This window comes from Condylura cristata, unplaced genomic scaffold (genome assembly GCF_000260355.1).
Source record: "Condylura cristata isolate star-nosed mole 26May11 unplaced genomic scaffold, ConCri1.0 scaffold00023, whole genome shotgun sequence".
NCBI classification, from domain to species: Eukaryota; Metazoa; Chordata; class Mammalia; order Eulipotyphla; family Talpidae; genus Condylura; species Condylura cristata.
In genome coordinates this window covers 825,049-850,348 of record NW_004567124.1, presented here as the reverse complement: position 1 = coordinate 850,348, position 25,300 = coordinate 825,049, and the positions used below count along the sequence as shown (strand labels likewise).

Below are 25,300 nucleotides of genomic sequence, written 5' to 3'. Positions count from 1 at the left end.
TACAAGTATCTTTTTCAATCAGTGTTTTTGTGTCTTTTGGGTAGATACCTAGGAGTGGGATTGCTGGGTCATAGGGAAGCTCCATGTTTAGCAGGGAAACAAGCTCTTTTAAAACTGTTGGAAGTGTATATGGCAAAGACAATGCCCAAATAGAATTTGCTATGGAGTTTTGTAACAAGTTATTTACTATTCCAGATCCTTTGCTCCACAGAGCAGAGTTTTTCTGTGAAAAGAGTGGCATGTATTATATGTACTGTTATGCCTTACAACAGACCCCAAATTCTGAGCATACAAATATAAATTACATATTAAATAGATTATGGAGTTGAAACATACAGGTAATTTCTGTAAATCTTTTTCTCTAAAATCAGAGTTAGCAAATAGTACTGATAATTTTTCTTGTTAATGCTTAAAATAATCCAATCTTAACTTTTTATTTTTTGTTTAATTTTTTTTACTGAGGTATAATTGAAACTAGGTGTAATCAAAATATATGTGTAGATCTTAAGTATGATTCCATCAGTTTCTCCTAATTTTAGTTGTTTTTTTTTTCAATTGGTGTGTGAAAACTTTTTGATTTTAAATAATTGTAACCCTTTGTCTTTTGTCTCCTTGTGGTGAAATTCATATGTATTTTCAACTCATATCTTTTTTTCAGATATGTTGTCAAACAGTAATGTATTCATGGAGATAATCTTTTTAGATGAGCTTTTGCTATACTTGAATAGTTTCCCTTCAAAAATAGTCTGTTAGTGTTGGAGCTACATAGAGTGAATAAATTTCCTGGGAGGAAACGATAATAAAATATTCAGGAAGTTATTAGGAAATGAGAACTTGTGTTCCTGTTCACTTAGATAAGCTGCTGAGACCTTTGTATATAACAAAACAGTTTGTATTAGAGGGAGGAACAAGAGATTTGATGGCTTTGTTCTAACCGTGTTAAGGACTTTGGACTGTAGAATGGTGGAATGTTTGATGCATAATTGAAAGGAAATTTTCCCAAAGCAAAGTTGTTTGGGAGTAGTTTATTCTCTTTGAGTGTTTTTGTCCAGGAAGAAAAGTAAGCTTTCTGCAGTTGGGTTATGTATATAAGAACCCAAGGGGGAAAACTCTTCCCTGGAGTCCTTAGTGGCAGTGTGCTTTAGGCAGATAAAGTAGGGGGATGCATTCCCCACCTTGGTTTGCTGGCAATTTTTATTCCTTATGTTTTGCTCTCATGTCATTATTAGAACTTTTTGACTCTGTCCTTAGTTTTAGCTAACTTGTTCTAAAGTAACTCTCAAACCTGTAACTCTAGGCAGTATTTTTCCTTTTGTTAACCAGAATTGGTATACCAGTTGTTTTGTTTTACTTAACGAACTGGGTTTAGAAGCTTGTTCTTTCCTGGCATGAGTTCATGATGTGGATAATTTACCTTAAAGTGGATGATTTCTGGCTCTGATTTCTTGCAGTGGCCTAAGAGAGGCTCTAGCAATGTGTTCAGTACTTACATATTTCTGTAAAACTTGCAGAATTGAAATCCTCCTTCCTGATTTTTTTTTACAAAGGGCCCTCAAATTACATATGTGTCAAGCCTCACAAAACTCAAATTAACTCCGAGTAATGAGACAGGTTGGATTTTGCTTTCTTAGTTGTGGCTGAAGTCGATTTGGTAAGTGGCATTGAAAGACAATAGACAGGAAAGACATTAGTGAAGAAGCTGAGCTATTAACTGGTTTTTGTAATAACCAGGGATCTGGTTGGGAACTATGACTTCTCCAACAAGAAGTTGGAGTAGGACTGGAGGGTAAGTGTTGTGAGAGGAGGCTAGCGGGAGTGATGAGCAGCAGAGGATGTTCTCCTTAGGTTTAAGGGTGCATTTGCAAATAGTATATCTGATAGCACTTAAAAGTAACTGAAGACTCATCCCAAGATAGTATATCTCATCTTAAAATTTAATCATATGTTTTTTGTGTGTGTTTGAATTCTTTCTATTGAAAAGCTTGAAGTCAATTTCTTATCTCATCGACTTGAGATTAGTCTTTTTTTGTATTATTTATTAGATTATTTTTACTTAAAACACAGAAAAGTCACTTACTCTTTTGGTTGCTATAACTCAGGCTTGGATAGTCTCTTGGTTGGGTAGGTGTTTATTCTCTTTACCCTTTTTTCTTATGTCCTTTTCCACTCTTTGTATCTCTTACTTAAAAAAATATATATGGATTCAAAACTCTCATGCTTCTGAGAATTTTGAATGACTCAACTATAGGTAATCACATTTAAAATTGTATTTTAGTGTTGTTTGTGTTTGTGCACTCTGTGTAACCTGGAGACAAATAGAGATGTGATGAGAAGCAGTTGTATCTAGCTTATGGTTAACTAGCTCAGGTTCAGATATACATAAAATTATTTAACTTTTCCTAAAATTTCTTAGTTCTTAGGGTTGATAGAGTTCTAAAGTTGTATGGATCTGCCACCTGGTGGTCAAATACTACAGCAAGAATTAGTTAATAAGAATTTAATGGGATACTTGCCTTTTGTAGGTACCATACATAGATTTAGAGTATATTTAGGCTATTTGTGTGGTATTTTTTCCTACCCTGAGTGATGCTAAATATTACTAAAATATGATGAATAGAGAAATTTTGGCTAATGTATTTCTGTCTACTACATTATACAGGCTTCTTTCTGGTTCTTGAAAGTTGTTTATCACCAAGTTAAAATAAACTCTGAGCACATTGAGAACACACTCCCCTTAAATTCAAGAGAGATAGGAACGTTTGAGAGGAGAAGATTGTGAAACATTCTGAAACTTTTAATATAGATAGTAATTGTGTCAGGAAAAAAACAGAATAAAGGCATTGAACTGAGAAATAATGCATTGTTTATTTAATTTAAAAATCAGCAGCAGACTTTCTTTTTTTGTTTGTTTTTTAGCAAATAGATTATGGATCTAAATTGTATCAATAATACAAATAAATATTTATTAGAGATTCATGCATGTTGTATAAATGGTTTTCTCCTTTGTTATTGCATTTTATCAGATTGCATGCTCACACTAGAGTATAACCATTCTTCTGAGGAAGGATTGTCTTCAATTTGTGAGGATTATAGATAAAACTGTTGCAAACATCTGTGGAGAAGTTTTTGTGTCAGTATGTTTTCCTTTCTCTAGGGTAAGTATTTCAGAGTCAGATTGCTGAGCCATTTGGTGTTTAACATTATGAGAAACTACTAAACTCATTTCTAGAGTGACTGTACCCATCAGTAGTGTATGAGAGTTTTAGTTGCTTGATACCTTCACCAGTACTTAGTATTGTCAGGTTTTGTGGGGTTTTTTTTGACTTGTTTCAGATTATATTAATATATGTAGTGGTGCCTTGTGCTTCTAATTTGCATTTTTTTAGAGGCTATAATGTTGAATATACTACTTGCCATTTTTGGTGAAATACCTATTTAAATCTTTTGCTCATTAAAATAAATTGGATTTTTTTTCTAATAGTTGAGGTTTTAATTCTTATATGTAGTCTGTGTACAATTTCCTTTGTTAGTAGTTTGTAGGTATTTTCTCCCTATCGGTTGCTTGTCTTTTCGGTTTAAATTTTGGTGAGGTTGCATTTATCAGTTTTTTTTTTCCCCTTTATGGCCTGAGATTTTTTTACTGTCATGTCTGAAAACTTCTTGTGTAATTCAGGTTTATAAAATTTTCCCTCTGATTTCCTTTAGAGAGTTTATAGTTTACACTCAACGTTTAGATTTATGATCCATTTTGTATTAGTTTTCTGTAAAGTCAAGGGTTGATCTCCCTTGCTCATCCACTTATGAGCATGTGGATTTCTAGATATCTCAACCTTATTTTCTCCATTTAGTTGTATTTGCATTGTTGGTCATCAGGTTGTTTGACCATAATTGTGTGGGTCTATGTCTGGATTCTCTTTTTGGTTCCATTTACATTTACTATGTGTCTTTCCTTTTGCCAGTACCACATTGTCTTAATTACTGTAACTTTGTGGTAAGTCTTTAAAATAAGGGTAATTTGAATCCTCCGGCCTTCTTGTTGTTTTTTAATTCTTTATCCTAGTTCATATAACTTTTCATATACATTTTAGTCATATTGTCTTTATAAAAATTACAGTTAGGTTTATGATTGGAAAACTATATTAAGTCCACTGCACAGTTTGGGAAGCATTGATGTTTTAATCATAGGAGTCTTTTCAATACATGAACTTGATCTTTTCATTTATTTAGGTTGTTTTTTATTTCATTCATCAGCTTGTTGCTGTTTTCACATTACCTAAGTTCTCCATGTTGTGGAGCTACTATAAATAGTTTGTTTTTTAATTTTGACTTCCAGTTCTTGTCAATGGATAAAATTACGGTTGATTTTTATGTGCCCTGTGACCTTGCTTTAACAATTTAATATTTCTAGGGCTTTTTTTGTTTGTTTGTTTTGGATAATTCCTTATGATTTTCAAAGTAGAAAGTCATGTTGTTTGTAAAATAGGACAGATTACTTTGTTTCTTTCTCACATAAATGCCTTTATTATGTTTTATAGTTACATAGGCAAGAGGTTTCCATATTTGTACTGAAGAGTAATGGTCATTGTAGATCTATCTTGTTCCTAATTTTAGGGAGAAAACATACAATCTTTACCATCGTTTGTAAAATGTTAACTTTAGGGTTTTTGTAGATGCCCTTTGTCAAATTAAGAAATTTCTATTACCAGTTTTATCATAAATGGTAGTTGAATTTTTCAAGTGCTTTCCTGCATCTGTTGATAAGATTATGTAGTTTTCCCCTTTTAGTGTTACCATTCTGGTGAATTACACTGGTTGATTTATGACTGTTGACCCAATCTGACATTCTTGGTATACTTGATTGGCACTTAGTACTTTAAAAATATATATATTGTCATATTTGACATGCTACTGTTTTGTTCAAGATTGATTCCTATGTTTTTGGTCTGTCATATTTTTATACTGTTGGTTTCTGGTTATAGAATCAGTAGTGATGTCCCCATGAGTTGTTGGTATGCTCCTTCCTTTTCTCTTTTTTGAAATACACTGTACAGAATGTTATTCTTTAAATGTTGAGTGGAATTTAATACAAAACCAAATACACGAACTGCATATAAGTGTGTGTATATATGTATGTGCTTAAGACAAAAATTGAGATTATATTACAAGTGTCATTTTATGCCTGAAGCCAGTGTGGTTACCCAATTTCATTGTGCCTCATAATTTAAAAGTTATTTTAATGTTGAATTTTTAAATTTCGTACATGTACTTTATATCTCTTTTTTCCTAACAGTTACTTAAGTTTAATTTCTGGGATCAGAAAGAATTGATTCAACATATATAAGGCTTATCATAAACATTGCCAAATTGCTTCTAAATCCCTAGTGGACACTTGTGTTTGTACATATATGTAAATACATCTTTTAACATATGTGTGTGTGTCTGCTCCTGTGTTTATATATTAAGAAATGTTAAGAAATGAGTTTTATCATTCTTAAAAGTTAAGTCACCCCAAATAAGTGTGAATATATTTTCTAAGTGTACACAATTAAGGAAATACTTTGATGTAGAAATTAGAGTTTTAAAATTATCAGCATGCCAATGGAAAGGACAGTGCTGAAGTTACTTTCTGTTTTCTGGTTATCAGGCTTTAGAGAAATGTCCAGGATTGCCCATGGCAATCTGGGTTTCTGTTAGACAGGAGACTATGAAAATTTCAGAGTGTATTGGAAATTTGCTTATAATAAGATGGGTTACATAGGAAGCCATATTATTCTCTCCAAGTTGGTGCTGATAGTTTAAGCCAGAAATTTTGCACAAAGTTGCTAGGGGGAAAGAGTATATAAAAAAGAGGAAACCAAGCCTGAGACCTACATTTCAAGACCATTAGGACACAGTGTTAGGGACATAGAGATAAAAGAGTTAAAACATTTTAATGTAGGCCCTTCCTGGTGGCACAGTGGGTTAAAGCACAGCACTATAAAGCTATCACAGCCACTGCAGCACAAGTTTGATCCCTGGCCAGAGGGTTGCCCCATAACAGACATCTCTTGACCCACCCACTGCTTTCCTCAGCAGTGTATTTCAGTCATTCTGCCTGTTCTGCCCCCCACTCTGTCTCTGGTGAATCCTCTCACCACCCACACCTCTGGTCTATACCCAGGTTCTGTATGTATGTATGTATGTATGTATGCATGTATGTATGTATGCATGCATGCATGTATGTATGTATAAATAAATAAATAAAAAAAAAAGAAATCAGGTGTGCCCCAATGCAACGATAGTGAAGGAAAGGATAAACAGATGGGTCTACATCAAGTTAAAGAGCTTCTGTACAGCAAAAGAGACATTACAAAAAAACAAACAGATATCCCACTGACTGGGAAAACATTTTCTCACACAAAACTAGCGATAAAGATTGATCACAAAGATATACAAAGAACTGATGAAATAACAAAAATAAACAAACCCATCAAAAACTGGGCAAAAGAGCTAAAAAGACACTTCTCCAAAGAGGAAGTGCAGATGTCCAAAAAGCATATGAAAAAATGTTCAACATCACTTGTAATAAGGGAGATGCAAATTAAAACCACAATGAGATACCACCTCACCCCAGTGAGAATGGCACATCTTAAAACAATTAGCAACAACAAATGTTGGTGAGGATGTGGAGAAAAAGGAACTCTCCTGCACTGCTGGTGGGAATGCAAACTAGTACAACCACTGTGGAAAACTGTTTGGAGGTTCCTCAAACTGCTTAACATGGAGCTTCCCTACAACCCAGCAATCCCACTCCTAGGTATCTATCCAAAAGACACAAAAACATTGATTCAAAAAGATAACCTGCACCCCCATGTTTATTGCTGCTTTATTTACAATAGGAAAGACATGGAATCAACCCTAATGCCCACAGTAGATGACTGGATTAAAAAGATGTGATACATATACACAATGGAATATTACTCAGCAATCAAAAAAGATAAACACATGCCTTTTGCAGCAATATGGATTGAGCTGGAAAGGATCATGCTTAGTGAAATAAGCCAGAAAGAAAAGGGAAAATACCATATGGTCTCACTCACGGCAGGAGTATAATGGACCAGGGGAGAAAATAACAATAATAACGAACAACTATATACCAGAGACATTTTACTGGCGTGGAATGGGGGATGGGATCAAAAATGGCGGAAGAGGAGTGCACTGGATTATGGTGATGGCACACGGGTGAATTGGTGGTGGGAAACCCACAGGGATTACAACTGAGATGGAAAAAAACACAAAATGATTTAAAAATAAACTATTACATTATTTAAAAAAAATCAGTCATGTACTGTTGAAAGTGCACTGTGCAGAGGAGAGTGTTTCAAGGGGAAGATGGACATCATGACACATCAAGATGGCTTATAAAATGTAAGGAGTGAAGAGAGGAAGAAGAAAGCAAGGAATACAAACTGCTGTTGAAGTTTTACAGTAAAAGGGAAGAAAGAAGAGAGTATTTCTTAGTAAGTTTAGGGCAAAATTAAATTTTATTTGACAAGTGGAGACTTTTTCTCCATCAGGACAAAAATCTAGTAGAAAGGAAGAGATTGAATTGGAGCAAGGGAATAAGAGAGTTATCTGAAATGATGAAATAAAATCTCAATGAGTAAGTAGGGGAAAATGACAGGAGAGAAATGGAGGAGGTAGCAATTTTGCCTTTGTTAGGCTTGAACCCATCAGCAGTTCATATGATCTGACCTAATGTTTGTGACAGAAATTAAAGAGGAAGATGAAAATAAAGAACTTTTGAAATAAAAAAAAAGCAATTTTTATAAAAGGGATTGAACTTTCTTAAAAAGGAGACAGGCTATTTTAACAGAATGAACTAAGGGGAAAAAAGAGTGGAAAGACTGGGGAGAGACAGTGGGATGAAGGTGGGACTGGAATGTCAGAGACACAGGTGAGTTGAGAGTCTAGGTACTCTAAACATGGTGAGTGTAGCGAATGGCCACATTCAGCAGAGATCATTGGAATTTATTAAATGAATTTTATCAAAGATAATCTGAGATAGAAATAGTAAAGTAGAAGATATAAGGATTTCAGACTAGAAGAATAGAGAAATGATGATTCTTAAGATTTGAAAAGGTGGAGGAAGGAGTAGTATAGGTTTTAATTTGTTGTGCATGAGTTGGCGTGAAGAAAGGATTCATATTTGTGTCTATTACATTATAGTGATCATTGGAGTCTTAAGAATGAGTAAAGTGAGAAAATAAATACAAAGAAAAGGAAATTTCATTTTTATTGCTAGTAATTCAATAGTGTGATATTTTTTTTTTAAAAGATTTATTTATTCATACAGAACTGGGGTACAGGCCAGAGATGCAGAGGGTGAGAGGATTCACCAAGGACAGAGTGGGGAGCAGAACAGGCAGATCGACGAAGTACACTGCTGAGGGGAGCAGTGGGCGGGTCAGGAGAGGTCTGCCACGCCATGTGGTCACCTCCGGGGCAGGCGGGAATCGAACTCATGCGGAAGCGGCTTTAGATTCTCAGTGCAGTGCTTTAACCCGCTGCGCCACCAGGGAGGGCCCAATAGTGTGATATTTTTAAGCACTGTCTTGCTGTGCCTGTTTATTTTTTTATTGAGCTAGAATTAACATATTACTTTTAAGTGTGTAGTAGTGATTTGATATATGTATATATTGGAAATGACTGCCACATATGGTTATAATTTTTTTCTTGTGGTGATTTACTTTCTTCACAACTTTCAAATATGCAATACATTATTATTAAATGTAGTCATCATGATATATATTACATCACAGAACTTATATCTGTCTTGTAGTTGGAAGTTTTTACTTTTGGACTCCTTCCCCTATTTTGTCTAAACAACCTGTGCCCCAAACCACCTGTTTGTTCTCTTACATTTATAAGGGTTTTATTTGTTTCAAAGTTATGAGTGAGATCATGCAGCATTTCTCTTTCTCTGTCTGACTTAGCATTATGCTGTCAGGTGTATGCATATTCTTAAAAATGTCAGTGTTTCCTATGGCTTTCTTATGGCTCTGATGGCTGAATAATACTCTGTTGTACAGTATTTATTCTGCATTTTCCTTATCTACTGATGGACCCCTAGTTTGTCTCCCTATCTTGGCTAATGTAAATAATGCTGCAGCAAACATGTAATGAAGGCACCTTTTAGAGGTTGTACTTTCATTTCCTTCAGATACATACTCAGAAGTGGGATTGATGAATCATATGGTAATTCTAGTTTTAATATTTTGAGGAACTGCCATGCTGTTTACATGGTAGCTGAACATTTCCCACCAACAGTGTTCAGGGTTCCCTTTTCTCCACACCATCTTTGCCAGTACTTGTTTCTTGTGTTTTTTGATAATAACCATTCTCACAGATGCGAGGTGATAGCTCCTGTGGTTTTGATTTGCATTTCCCTGAGATTAGTGATGTTGAACATCTTTTTATACCTTTTGGCCATTTGTATGTCTTTTTTGGGAAAATGTCCATTCAGATCCTCTGACTACTTTTAAAAGATTTTTTTTCTATTGAGTTGTGTGAGTCTTTTATATACATTGAATGTTAATCATTTCAAGATATATGATCTGCAAATATTTTCTTCTATTAGGTAGGCTGCCTTTCATTTTGTTGTTTGTTCCCTTTGTTGATTGTTTCCATTATTCTAAATACCCTCTTCACAATGTTTTAGTGACTCTATATTACCAGTGCACTGTGCAGCTAACCATTTTCCTTAGTATATATCTTACATGTGAACTTTAATTTAAAAACTTTGAGATTCAAATTTTAAAGTAACTAGTGCCTGTTTGTAGGATTCTGTTTTAGGTACTGTGGGCATTGTTACACATTTATGTAGCTATTATGTAGGATCATTATTAGACTTTACCTTTTGCATTCCCTTCCTGAAAAGGTGTGTGTATGAGATGAAAAGTTATATATTATGTCTGTAACCATGGTTTTTCCTAGTTGAATATCACTATTATGATGTTGTCCTCTGGAAAATAAACAAAAAAATTCTCTTGAGTAATCATAAAGTATTTAATAAAAATCAGGAGTGGATTCAGCATTTTGGGGTGCCTTCAAAGATTCTGCGTTTGTGCATATACTATATTCTTTCATATGATCTGCAAGAAAAATTTAAGTGAACATTTGATATTCTTGATATTACTCAATAAAAGTGCATAAAAATGAACTATGTTCACATGGAAAAATTATGTAGACAATTCCCAAATATTTTGTTTGCCTTTATAATATGTGTTATGTTTACTCTTAACTAGGGTAAAATAACAGGGAATAGAGAAGTCACATTTGTAACTATGGAGGGGTTAGTTTTTTGACTTCTGTTTCCTGGATCAGTGTTAGTAACTGCTATTTTATCTTTGGGAGGCAGAAGGTATCAATTTAATAGGGAAACCTAAGTACTAGACAAGTCCCAGCTGCTATAGTTGGGATGTGGGAGATAATTAGGAGCTTTTTAAGAAAGTTCACCTGTTGTAGTTCTAGATACCTGTTAAGTAAAAGTAAAACATAGTTATCTGACAAAACCTTAGTACTTTTTCTGCTTAGTTATATCATTTGGTTTTGATGACACCTTTGATGATCTTTCAATAAAAAATTTAAATTAAATACAGTACTTAGTGATGATAGTTTTATTGGAAATGTTCATTAATTTTGAATGTAAGGATTGTTTTTTTTTTTTTTTAAATGATAGTGATTCTCAGCCTCACTTTTTAAAAAAGATTTATTTATTTATGCATACAGAACTGGGTACAAGCCAGAGGTGCAGGGGCGGTGAGAGGGGAGCAGAACAGGCAGATCAGGGAAGTACACTGCTGAGGGGACAAGAGGGTGGGTCATGAGAAATCTGCCACACCATGTGGATCACCTTCAGGGTGGAGGATCAAACTCGCATTGAAGTGGCTATGGTTAGATTGCTTTGCTGAGTCCTAACCCTGTGCGCCTCCAGGGAGGGCCGGTATTTGGTTTTTAAATGTAGCTTCTGTACCTAGCCTTTTTCAGTGCTCATAGTATCTTTGTTAGTCATAAATATTTTCCCACATAAAACATGAAAAGCTAAAATAATTATATCAAAGTATGCACTTAATTATGACATTTATGAAACAATGAAAAAACTATTACTTTTAAAGTAAATTTTATTTTTTATCATTTTTAGATTTACAGCAGAATAAAAAGATAACAAAATAACACAGAGAGTTCTCATTTATTTCACACCATATTTTCTGTTAACATCTTAGAGTGGTACATTTGTTGAAATTAGTGAACCTATATTATACAGTATTAAATAATCCTGGGCAACAATTTCTGTCTTTGGATTTATTCTGGACATTTTCATATCAGTAAAACCATATGCTATGTAGTTTTTTTGCACCTGCTTTCTTTTATTTAGTGTTATGTTTTCAAGGTTTATCCATACTGAAACTTTTACCAGTACTTTATTCCTTTTTATGACTGAATAATATTTGTAAGTCTATATCAGATGTTATTTATCCACTTATCATTGATGCACATTGAGTTGTTTTCATGTTTGTAATCGTATCTTTAGCTATTATGAATAGTGCTCTTTATATATTGTATACAATCATTATTTTTAAAGTTTTGTTATGAATCAAGATCTACATAATTGGTTGTTACATATTTTATTTTCTTTTAAACTATGAGTATTGTGTCCTACCTTCATTGGGTCATTTGTCCTAAAGAATTTCCTCTTATTTGAGATGCTGATTGTAACACCTTGGTATCTCTTAACCATATTATAATATCCTTTTTATTTTGTTATTATAATATCCTTTTTATTTTGTGGGGTTTTTTTAATTGATAATTGTATATAGAGGCCTGTTTCCTTTTAGGATTTTGTTTTATTTGGTGAAACTATCAATTTGGTATTGGTAGTGAATGCTTTCATCAAAAAGCATATAATTTGCAATTGATTCTGTTTCCTCTTTGCTATTTGCCACTAGGGGTTGGCAAGCTATGACCTGTGGTCACCTCAAAGCGTAGCCTATTTCTGCACTTGTAGGCCATTTCTGGACTTATGGGCCATTGTCATTTATTAGCATCTTTTATTTCATCATGGGTTACAAGATGGTGATGACTATTTTTTTGTTCACTATTAGATGACAGACTTCTTTTTACTTAAATCAATGATTTTATATAAGGAAGTTTGAAAATACTTACTGATAGGATTCTGTAACATTTTCCAAAGGAGACCAATTAGTTTTCATTTCTTTTTCCTTGAAGTTATTATAAAGTAATGAATTCAATATATATTGAATATTTCAACTTTACTATGCTGTTATTACCGCTGCTTAAATGTTCTTTATTTGGCTAGTAAGAGCCTCTTTTTAAGTTTTTTTGGGTGCTCCTAGTAGTTATTGATAGCATTTTGTTCTCTGGTGTGATAGGTTGTTCCACATTTATCTCATGTTCTAATTGCAAATTGGGGATTAACTAGTTTTTTGAAGGTTCTTCTGAGAGGAAATGGTGTTTAGGATAAAAATCTGGATGTGGGAAGTAGTCATTACTATTGGACTGGCGATTGCTTACTAGACTTTTTCAGTGAAGTGAAATAAGAACTACATATTTTTAAAAATAAAATAGAAATTCATACTGGTACTTACAATTAAAATTGAAGAATGCGGCCCTCCCTGGTGGCGCAACGGGTTAAAGCATAGCACTGAGAAGCTAAAGCCACTTCCGCATGAGTTCCATTCCCGCCTGCCCTGGAGGTGACCACATGGCGTGGCAGATCTCTCCTGACCTGCCCGCTGCTCTCCTCAGCAGTGTACTTCGTAGATCTGCCTTTTCTGCTCCCCATTCTGTCTCTGGTGAAGCCTCTCGCTGCCCCTGAGCCTCTGGCCTGTACCCCAGTTCTGTATGAATAAATAAATAAATCTTTAAAAAAAAATTGAAGGATGCATAGATTTTACTTACTCTCATTGATTTTACATATGTATATTGCTTTCCTCCATGCTGAGATTCCTGTTCTTCATGATATCAGTGAAATCATCCATTTGCTTTTTCTGCTTACCACCACTCCCCATCTCCTGGTAACTGAAACAGAAATCATTATTAAACAGTTAAAAACATTTTTTTTTGACAGTTCTTCTGGTCCTTAAGGTATATTCCTCTATGCACATTAGTAGTTTGGTTATTGTGCTCTAAAATTATCTTAGACCTGTTTCTCTATGTATTGTTATGACAACTGGAAATTAGATTTGTTTTATTTCTGCAATTTTTAAATTGTTAATTTTATTTTTTTAATCATGTAATATATTTACATGTAATATATTTACATGGTCCTAAAGTGAACAGGTTCTAAACAGACTCCTTCCTATATTTAATCTGTCTCCTCTAGTCATATTTGTATATATATGTATTATATACACAATGTGTATATATGTATTATACCACCGATCTTGGATTAATAATACATACCCAGTTTGTCCCACCCTTGATTTTTGTTTTCACTTAATTTATACCTGAGTTCATTCAAGGGTGGGATATAAAGCTGTTCTGTAGTCCCACTTGCAGCTGCTTAGTTCGTCATTGTTTTTTCACTGTATCCCTCATTCATGGACATCATGGTTGTCTGTAAACTGATAGGACAAGCAGTGCTGCAGTGAACAGTCTTGCTTGTACCTACTTTCCTATCTTTGGGATAGCTTCAAAGACATGGGTTGTTAGGTCAGGGAGTGCATGATACACATTTGTTCCAGATGTTGCAAACCCTGGCTGGCTGCAGACAGACAGACAGACAGACAGACAGATAGATAAGATAGGTAGTATTTGGATTCCTGTCAATCTGTTTCCTTAGACTTTGCTTTCAGAGTATGTTGTTAATCATTTGGAATTTTTGAAGTATGACTGATGAGAAGTTGTATTTCAGTTTAATTTTAACTTGCATTTCTCTTATTATGAGTGAGGTTGAATATCTTTTAAAATAATTAAGGACTACATTTACTTCATTTTAGTAACTGTTTTTACATCTGTGTGAAAATAATGCACTGGTCTATAATGGAAAAGTATTTTACTTCAAGAAATGCATTTACAACTTTTATATATGTAGGACTCCATTGTGGGAATAGAGTTTTATCCTGACGTTGTTGACTTCTTAAACAGATGCTTAGAAAAATAATGAATTCTTGAATTTTAGAGGTTTCCTCTTCTTTTCTCATATCTCCCCAGATTAATTTACATAAGAAGTGTGTTGTCAAGTGATTAAGAGCTCAGTGTATAAAATTTGTGACTTCATGTGACAGCTATGAATACAGGGTTGAATTACACCACCTTTTGAATTCAGTTTATATTCATCAGTAAATATAATATTATAAATATCAGTTGAATGGAAGAATCCTAGAGTCCTCTATACAGACCTATCATACTCAAACATTATTTATCTAAGCATCTGTTTGTTTTGCATTTGAGAACTTGTGCATGCACAGCATTGTTTGCAGAACATAGCTTTGATATTAAAAGATTCATTATTAAAAGTCTTCATCTTGTGTTTTTTTTTTTGCATATATTTGTTAGAATGTCCTATGGGATTTCATAAATATTACTTCTGTTGGTAAAGCTGCTGACAGCAAAAGTGTTCAATAAATTATTCATGTGCTGTTTGTTTTCTGTGTTCAAGAATTTATGCATCTTTACTCAGACTTTTCATTTTAGCTGAACTTGGTAACAAGTTATAGACATAGGGTGGTACACTTGAATAAAATATGTAATGCTTGTTTTCTTTATGAGAAAAGTACTCTATTAGTGATATTTAGGGCAACAGCAGCTTTCTAAAACATATCTGATTACTGAAGAATAGTAGAAAAAAAGCTTTTAGAAATATGAGAAAATTTTATAAGTATCGCCGTTCTTTCAGGGTATATAGACCACTGCATTTTATGTTTATTTCTGTGTAATTATTATTCATTTTTTTCACTAAAATCCTTACGTTTTGTTTTACAGTCTTTTATGCGTTCATATCTTCCATTCTGGATAATTTTAATGTCTGGTGAAACCTGACTATTGTAAATAGTGCCGCAATGAATTTAAGTGCATATATTCCAGCAAATTAGTGCTTTTTCATGTTCTGGTGTATACTTAGGAATGGAATCCATAAGGTAGATCTATTTTTAATATTTTGAGATACCCAGAAAATTTTCCATAGGAATTGAACTAGTTTACATTTCCCCAGTGTATGGGAATTTCTCTTTCTCTAAATCCTTGCCAACACTTGTTATTTTGGTCTTTTGATTATGGGCCATTTTCACAGGTGTGAAGTGTGGTTTTGATTTGCATTTACCTGACAAGTGATGATGGGTATTTTTTCATGTTCCTGTTTCTGTCTTTACATCTTTGTGGATGTGTCTGTTTAGCTCCTATTTTTGATTGGGTTATTTATTTTCTTTTAGTTGAATTGTATGAGTTATTTGAATTTTGGGTATTTGCCTCTTGGTGTGTGCAAATATTTCCTCATACTCAGTAGGTTGTCTTTTTAAGTATAGTTTATTTCGTTCAGAGTATTTTTAGTTTGATAGTTTCATTTTTTTATATTTATGTGTGTTTGTATGGCCATTGTAGTTGAGTCAAAAAGACATCACTAAAGCCAATGTAGAGTGTTTTGCCTATGCTCCTATGCTTTCTTTCAGTTATTTTTTGGTTTTGGTCTTAGCTCCATGTCTTTATTCTTTTTTTTTTTTTTTGGTGAGGTGTGAGATGGTGATCTAGTTTTTCATTGACATGTGGCTTTCAGGTGTCCCTAAAACTATTTTCCAGTGTATATTCTTGATTCTAGTAGGCCAGTATGGTCTAATTCCTCATTTAATACTATTCTTTCCCTGTTGAGTTTCTGTTTGGTTACTCTATACAGTGGAAAAATTGGGATGTTGCACCTTCCTTATACCATTGTGTTGTTGCCAATGTCTCATTTCAAGTTTGATAATACAGTGCCTTATGTACTTTGTTTGTTGTGTATATGTTATGAGTGTTATGTTTTCCTGATGTATCGATTCTTTAATCACCATGCAGTGTACATCTCTGTTTCTTGTTCCCTTCTTTAGCTAGAATTCTGTTCTGCTGTAAGTAGTCTGTCCCTGCCTATTTGGGGGTTCTGGTTTCTTACTTAGCTCTGTTCTTATTCTGGGATTAAGAATGAACCTTTTAGTAAAAAGGAAATGACATCTGCATGTCTCATTTTAAAGCATTTGCCAAACTTCTTAGCATATAAAAATCCTCATAATCTTGGCCCTGCCTACTCAATTCAAATTTTTTGCTGTACTTTGCTTCTCTACTTACCGCCTGTTTCTAGGCTTTTGTACTTGCTGTTCCTTTGGGAGCAGTGTGCTCTTCACTGGCTGGCAAATACTTAAGAAAGAACCACTAATGTATGGCAGGGAAGGTTCCTGCTCACATCTAACTTATATTAGTTATATTTGGGACATGGGAGCAGGTTAAGGAAGCATGAGAAATTAAACAATAAAATAGAAATTGTTTTGTTCTTATAGTATATCCTTAATAATCTTTTTTTGAAAGAATTAATGTATAAATTATTTTAAAGAGTCCCTAAAGTCCAGAAATCTTTGATATTACTATTTACAGACTTAAGCGCTTGAAATGCTACTCTCTAATAATGTAATGTAATAAACCTTTTTGAGCCCAATAATTTAATAATAATTAAATTATTACTCAACACCTCTTACTCTGCCTTTTATCCTGCCTTAAAACGAATCTTAGTTTATCCAGTTTCTCTGGACAGAACTGTGGAAACCAAGGGCTATTAGAGATATACTTTAGAAATAGCAGTGAAAAATTATATTTAGCTTCAAAAAATGTTCTTATTAAGAAAAGATATGTTTATACTGTATGTTATAAAGGTTTAGACCTAGATCTTAAAATTGGAAAAATTTCCCCTCAAATAGCTAAGATATAGATTAATATTCAGTTATGTTATCTTCAATAGGCATAATAGTTGGAACACTTAGAAAGTTATCACTTTATTAATTTCTTATGCTTTAATTACGTGAAAATGTGGTTTTGAATCTACTTAAAGATTTTATATACCCAGAATTTCAATTTTTTTTTCATTGCAAATGTCAGAGGTGGCTTAAACAATCAGTGGAAACCTAAAGACCAAACAGATGTCTCCTTTTTTAGGCCAAATAAATTATTTTTCTGTAAATTATAATTTTCCTGGGCTATATATTTAAATTATACCTGTGTTAATTTTCTTGAGTCTTTCTGCTTAAGAACATGTTGCATAGTTTTTGATATGTTATAATTGCTTAGACATGTTTTCCTACTGCAAACGTATCTAGTGATAAGGACAATCTTTATAACAACACCCATTAATCACATCTAAGAAAATTAGAATTAATTCATTATTATCTGACATTCTAAATATTTTAATTTGCCCAATTTCCTAAATGTTATTTGTAGTCAATTTACACATTTATTTCTGTTTCTTTAGTGTTTGCATGCAGAGCCATCCTCTTGCCTGTGTTTATGATGGTATTGCCCTTTTTTGAAGGTACAGTTGTCTTTTAGAATGTTTCGCATTCTGGAGTTGTGTGATTATTTCTTCACACACAAATTGTTTATTCTCTTTGTGACTCAGTTTTTTCATTGTAAATTGGGTATAATGATCCTACCATTGAAGTTGGAGGATTGGAAGAATTAATACAGGCAAAGTGCTGGAACCATACCTGCAACTTAAAAATTATTTAGTTAATATTAACTACAACTTTAGAGTTAGACCCTTTAATTTCTGTCTTGTCTTAGAAATATCCTTATAAGGGGCTTCCTTGGTGGAATATGGGTTAAGTCTCAGTGCCATCATGCTGTAACCACTAGGGCCTGGAAGCTAACCCACATATGGCACAGCAGACCTTTCCTGTCTGCCTCCTGCTCCCATTAGCAGTAAATTCAGTTTATCTGCCTGTTCTGCTTCCCATGGTGTCTCTGGTGAATCTTCTCACCCTCATCCCCTAGCCCATGCCTCTGTCCTATACCCAAATTCTTCTATGCTTAAATAAATAATAAATAAATAAGTACACATTTTTACAAAATACATTCTTATAGGGAAATATGTTAGGAAAACCAGGATTAGATATCTATTTGATATCTTGCCTTCATTCTCTTGCTTTATCCCTTCCATGCTAATGTTATAAACCAATAAGATGAACTAGTTTTATAGGACAATTTGATTTTAAGGATTCTCTTCTTGTGATACTATCACGAAATGGATGATAAAACCTAGTAACTGACAATGACAATGAGTTAATGAAAGATTTATCATTGATTAAAAAAAAACAACAACAAAAACCCTGGAAAAGATTGAGAGCAATAGTAGTCTAAGTACTCTTTGTAAAACCAAAACCAAATACCACTCTCACAAAAACCTGTGTAATTGTAACAGTAAGATAGAATATTAGCATGCAAAATAAAGGGCACTTCATTGAAATTCATGAATATAGTTTATCCACTGAAGAGAATTTAAACTGTTTCAAATTAGTTAACTATACATTTTTATATTAGAAAAAGTAGCTATAGGTGATTAGGAAAAGGTGCTTAGTGAAGTTTTGCAAAGGAAAGAGCCTGTCTAAAAAATACGTTGGTGTTTTACTGTGATAAGGCATTTTATACTGGAATATACCAATAAAATACTATTATTGGTCATAGTAGAAAAGTATACCACATAGTTATCAAAGTTTACTTGAAATCTTTATATGCATCTACTGAATTAATCAACTTTTCCTAAAGATGTTTATAAAATGAAATGGTTGTAAATGAACTACATGCAAAACAGTGTCAGTTTTAAGTCAGATCTTTTGATTGTGCTTTCAGGTTAATTTTGACATTATGTTATCATTGAACCCATATTTTCATTAGGATAATATGCAAAAGTACAAGTGAAAAAATATCTTTTCTAAAATACTTTGTATCACATAGTTGGTGAAATATGTTATATACCTAATTGCTTATCAAGTTGTTTACATAAATGTTAATGTGAAAATTCATACATTTTTTGCATTTAGCAGTATTAAAAGTGACCAGTTCACATATTCCCTTTATTTTAAGCTGGATTATAAATAATTGCTAATATTGTTGACTTGTTAATTGATGCTATTATTAACATACTTTTTCTACAGATTTTTCTAGAGAATTTCCAGGTAGCTGTTCAGAACATTGGTAGTATTGCTGCAGTTTATCAGATTACTGAGGTTACCAAGTCTTCTTGCAAAGTTATAACTCTTACAGTATAACTCTTATAGGAGTTATAATAAAATACTGATTTTAATTGTTTATGTCACTTTAAACATTTTACAAAGGACAGATTTCAATTTCTCTAAATATACAATTTTTGAGAATGAGACTGGCCTTGGAAAAAATAGTGGAGATTTGATGTTATGCAAAAAGACTAAGAATCTTCAAAGCCATGTATACACTAAATTTTATCTTAACCCAGCTACTTTTCCTATTTGAGGAGCCCCCAAAGGCTACAGACATATAAAACACAAAACACCAAAGTTACATAGGTCACTGTAATGATCTAATTGATTAGATTTTATAGTCTCTTATAGTCTGCTCTTCTAGGGAAGATAGACCTTCCTCACAAACACAGAGAAAGTCAAATGCTTTAAAGAGCATAAGGCGTAGTTGTCGGAGTAGGGCTGTGTGGAAGAGTGACAATGGGTGAAGTATAGAAGATGAAAAGGTAGCCTTGCAACAGAAGGTGGGTGCAGAGCGAGTATACAGACAGAGGGAAGAACAAATGCAAAGACCTCGAAATGGGCCAAATCACGGTTTGTTCAAGAAACTGAATATGGAGAGCAGAGTTTATTGACTGAGAGAGGAGTAGCAGTTTTAGAAAGCCGTGTTAAAGATTTATTTTAGTTATAATGGGGAATGTTTGAAAGATTATACAGAGAAGAAAAAGGGACAAATTTATTAGTTTTAAAATCTTAACAATCTCATTTTACACTTGCAAAAATGTGATTTAAAGTAAAAATTAAGTTCATGTTATTTAATGTTTAACAGTTTCTAAAATATGATGGTGAAGACTAAGTGGCTAGATATTAGCAATTATGGGAAAAATAATGTAGGCATTTGAATCTCTAATTAGTTACTATTTATTAGGGATCTGTTATCTGCTCGATCACTGCATATGTACTTTACTCCTACGCATCATCACAGAAATTTCTTCAAAAGGAGGACATTATTTTTCCTATTTTATAGAGGAGAAAATGAGTGAGCACAATAGCATAACTAGGATTCAAAGCCAAGTGTGCTTGACATCACTTTCCCTAAGTTTTTTTCCCCACAGTAACTGTTTTTCTGGGGTAGGCTTAGAGAAAGAAGGAAGGCTAAATATTAAAAGGAAAGCATTCTTAGATATATTGGAATATGTAAATTTATTCCTATATATATTCCAAAAATATGTAATGGATATATGAAAATGAATATTGGAAATATTTATTTCCAATAAATATTTATTGGATAAATGAATTCAGATAGCCTTCATTCAGGGAAATGATTGGGAAGATAGATGCTACAAATTCAAACAAATTGAACTTCCCTGTTAGGACATTATGATCTTGAAAAATAATTTCAGAATCAGGTGTGAAGAAAAGTTGAAATTCACTTTATGGTATACTTGTGTACCATAAAGTTTTTCTGAGTGTATGTATTTGTATATATGACATGGACAATCACGTCTATAACAACTAGCCCACTTATTATTACTTGTAAACCATCACAAAAGGAGTTATAAAAGCATATAGATTCAGTCTTTGAAAGAATTGCCTGTACAGGGCCAATACCGACTGGGGCTTTGGCTAGGAACAGTAAGTGTTCTGTGACAAAGCAGGGTAGAAAACATTTAGCACTTACAGTGTGGCTACTTATAAACTGTAATTTGAGTATATTTGTTTGAGCTCTCCATGAATGTTAATTAACTTTCTAGTTTTTAATTATTAAAATTGTTTTTAAAGTATTAAAATTAGTATTTTTTTAATTATAACTTGAAGGAAAAGAGTCTGAACGATATGATGATAGTGAACATCCAGGGATCAGGAAAGATGAAATAGAAAATGACTGGATAGACAGAACTGGAGAGTTAAAAGTAACATTATTAAGGAGTAAAAGAAGTAGAGTCCTTCAATGTCATTTTCTTAGCTTTTAATGGAGGAGTAATGCTACAAGGATGGATAACATAGATAATGCTTATGTTTATAAAAATGTTTGCTAGTCTTTCTGTCCTACATTTTTGCTATCAAACTTTGAACCTCTTTGAACACTTTTAAGATTTCATTTTATTTTTGCCAGTATTCAAATACTATGTGCATTTTTTTTCGCTCTGGGTAAAACAAATAGAAATATTCACATTGAAGGTGTGCAGTGAGTGACAAGATTTGTTGGTATTTAGGGGCTTACAGCTGATATACGTTCCCTATGGATATATTCCTTTCATAAGATGGAATTCTATCAGAAAGTGTGAAATAGTCTATCGAATAGTGAGGAATAGTCTATCAAGAAGTGAGAGCTATTCTATTAAGAAGTGAGAAATTTGCAGAGACCTGGGAATGTAGAAGAGATCAGACAGGTTCATTAAGTGTATTTCAGGATAATTTGTCCAGTAACTCTGCTCATAGTAAACTAAATTAAGAAAACTTGAGTAGGTGGGGAATCAGGACCCTAATGAGAAGTACGACAGTCTATGTAAAATTAGCCTGAGTGTTTGGTAACTCTACTACTGTGACAAAAGGAAAGTGATAAAGAAAATGATAGGTCTTTTAAAAACAATTTTCTGTTCCTAACAAAGGATTGTTTGCTACCAGCAGTGGTTTTTGTTTTTTTTTTTTTAATTAAAGGAAAAGAAAAAACAAAACACAAGTAGTTCATATTTTTAAAAATAAACAGTATTGAAATCTATAAAGGTAGAAGGCCTTCTTCTTGCACATTCTTCTTAAGCAGCTCATTTTAACTGCTCTCTCTGGAGAAACACCAGAAACTGTAGTGTTGACTTTCCTAGACTTTTTTATTAACTACATTTAAATATGAGTATACACTTGTATGTACATGTGTATGTACATTTTAATATAAGCAGTGTCTGCTCTACATATTTTAAAAGGTGAATATTTTCTATTTTGATAATCTTCCAATCTCAGAATATGAAGATACCACAGACTTCTTACTAACCCCATCCTGTGTAGTGTCTCTCTCTCTCTCTCTCTCTCTCTCTCTCTTTCTCTCTCTCTCTCTATATATATATAAAACCCATATATATATATACACACACACACACACGTATATTTCATATACATATAAAACTCATATAGATGAAAACAGTTCTATTTATGCTTAAGTAAATGCTATTTTTTTTTTTTTACATAAGCTAGTCAGATAACACCAAAGGTTAAAAGAAGAAGTTAAAATGGGCTGAAACCTTAACACCCTGAGATAATCCCTATTTTGGTGGCTAGTTTTTAAAATGCATTCCTTCAAGTATTCATGCGTGTGTAAACACACTCACACTACCATATGTATAATGTTTAAAAATGAATGATACAAACTGATTTTTAGTATGAAATTAGTTTATACGTACATCAGTTTATATGTATTATCATCCTTGACCCACCCACTCTTTTCTTGATCCTTTTCCTCACAGTAAAAATCTGTGCTAACAAACTGGAATATTCTTTTCTATCTTTCTCAATTCTAAGTACAATGATATGCATAGAAATTATATACCTTAGACTTATCTGCATTGTTCAGTTTTCACAGAACTTATACCAGATCACATGAAATACAACTCATTCATATTTTACTGACTAAATGTTTTTGAGGTAAGGATCAGTAAAAGACAGTGAATGATCTCCATCCTGCTGCCTGTTTGTAAATAAAGTTTTGTCAGGACACAGTCTTACCCATTTTTCTATTGCGTAAACTTCTAAATTATTTGTTATTTGTGATATGTTTCCCCCATCTTGTCTTTTGCTTTTTTATAGTATATTGATGTAAAGTGTTTTTTTTTAATGTTTGAAGTGTATTTTTTCTATCACCGAGGTTTCACTTTTTTTGGTTTTAGAAATAACTTTGTTTTATTATCATGATTTGTGAAAATGAACAGAGTATATAGTTCAAGAACAGTGCTCTGTTTTAGGCCCACAATTTCTTCTTTTTTGATGGGAGGCGGGAGCTTAGTGATAATGTCCTCTAAGAGCTGTTCTACTGCCACCAGGGTTCTTTCATTGAAAGATCCATGAAAAATAGAGGCTTATATATCTTAAAAGTTTGAAGACATGATCTGTGCATCTTCTGATGACATCTGAATCATTTGTGGGAGGAAGTGAGTTGTCATTTGGAAAAGGCGACAACTTGTCAGTGATATAGAATGTGTAAGCATCATGGAGAAGGATGTGCTTTGGGTCTCGGGATGAAAATTGATGCGTGTGATGGGAGTGTCCCTTTAGAGCCAAAAGGAATGAAAATCCTATTTCTGGATGGTCTGGCTTCACTCTGAATCTTCAGAAAACAGAATCTGAAGGGAAGAAAAAAGAAACACTGGCATCTTGGAAACTCTTTGGAAGCTTGTGTTGTCATGTTCATAGTTCAGCAGATAGGAAACAGACGCTGCAGAATAGGCTGTCCAACAACCACATGGGGAGATACAGCTGCAAATGATGTACCCAGGACCCTGTGTCTTTAGGTTTAGTAAATGATCTGCATCTTTAGAGTGGAAGTGTCCCCATTCTTTTCTGTTGAAACTGGAGATCCCCTCTTGCCAAAGGTCCAAGTGATGGCAAAATGGAAGAGGAGAACGTGCTTCCTTTTAAATAGGAAGTGAGAAGTTGATGGGGAAAAGTGATTGGTCAGAGAGCAGCATCATAATTCTTTAGGTCCACTTTCTCTGCACTGAGTGGGATACTGGAAGGGCCTTGTCTACATCCACCGCCTCTCACTGGTGGAAGACACAAAGGCCAGCTAAAAAAGGAATATTGTTTCCTAAGCTGTATGCACTATGAAACTGTCCTGATCAGACACAGCAATGGACTCCATGTCTGCATTTGCCATGACACAGTTCTTCACTAGTATCCTGGTGGCTGAATCCCAAAACTGCATCTTTTTTGCTCTGTCCACACTTACGAAAGTGCTGTCAGATAAGAAGGTCATGCCCCATATAATGCACTTCCGCCGAGACATACACATGTATTGCTAATCTGTGACCTTCTTTCCCTCAGCCTCTGTTTCATATTTATTTAGGACCATTCTTTAATTGTTTAATCTTAATTAGTGTCATCCTTAGGTTGATAATGTAAGTAAATTATAATGAAAGGAATATGTAGATCTATTTGAAAAGCAAGGCTTTATTTATTATGTCATTTATTGTACTAAGCTTCCCTAATTGTTCACACAAAGAAATCTGATTTCAAATTCACTTGTTCATGGTGGAGTTTGATCAGCATTTTTCGTGATGAGACGAGGTAAAACTTTCTGTGGCTGAGAATGTAGCAGATGTTTCTTTAAAAAATTACATTCTTCCCATATTCAAAGAACAGGCCAAAGACTTGAAAAAATTAGGCTGATATGTCTGTGTTCTTCACATCAAAATGATTTCTGGATGTAGATTTTATGTGGAAAATGAAATCACCAAAAATACTAACACACAAACACGGCTGGCATTTTTTATAATCTTGAAAGAAAGAAAATATTTTTAAATGTATGTAGTCAAATTTATTTTATTATAAAAAAATCATAGTCGAGAGAGAAAACAAACAGGGTGGGGGAAGTACACTGGACTATGGTGATGGCACCACGGATGACTTGGTGATGGGAAGCCCACGGGGATTACAACTGAGATGGAAAAAGGCACAAAATGATGTAAAAATAAACTATTATATTATTTTAAAAAAGAGATAAAATAATATTTGTGAGACATGATAGTTAAGCACAAAGGGTGCTTTTAAGTCAACAAGATGACTAATCCACTAAAAAAAAATGCAATGTGTGTATATATATTGAATTTATGAAAATAATATAAATGATAAACATAGGAAAGGTACCTTATTGCCATGTCAGTTTTCTATCTATGTTTATTCACTTTGGAAATAAAAATTTTAAGTATTTATAAATTTCACTGTATGGCCAGAAATAAAGCCATACATGATGATAATGTTATCATCTAAGAAATTTTTTTTTTAATATCATGAGGGTCTTTTTCCCTAATGTTCTAGAATGAGCCAAGTTTTGTTTTTCTAGTTAAGGGTAAATCCCTGTGAAATGA

At 33.4% G+C, this 25,300-nt stretch overlaps 1 protein-coding gene across 3 annotated transcripts in view; it reads left to right on the top strand.

Moving 5' to 3' along the window:
• NEO1 (neogenin 1) overlaps positions 1-25,300 on the top strand; it is a 159,447-nt gene that overhangs the window by 25,221 nt on the left and 108,926 nt on the right. The window lies entirely within an intron of this gene.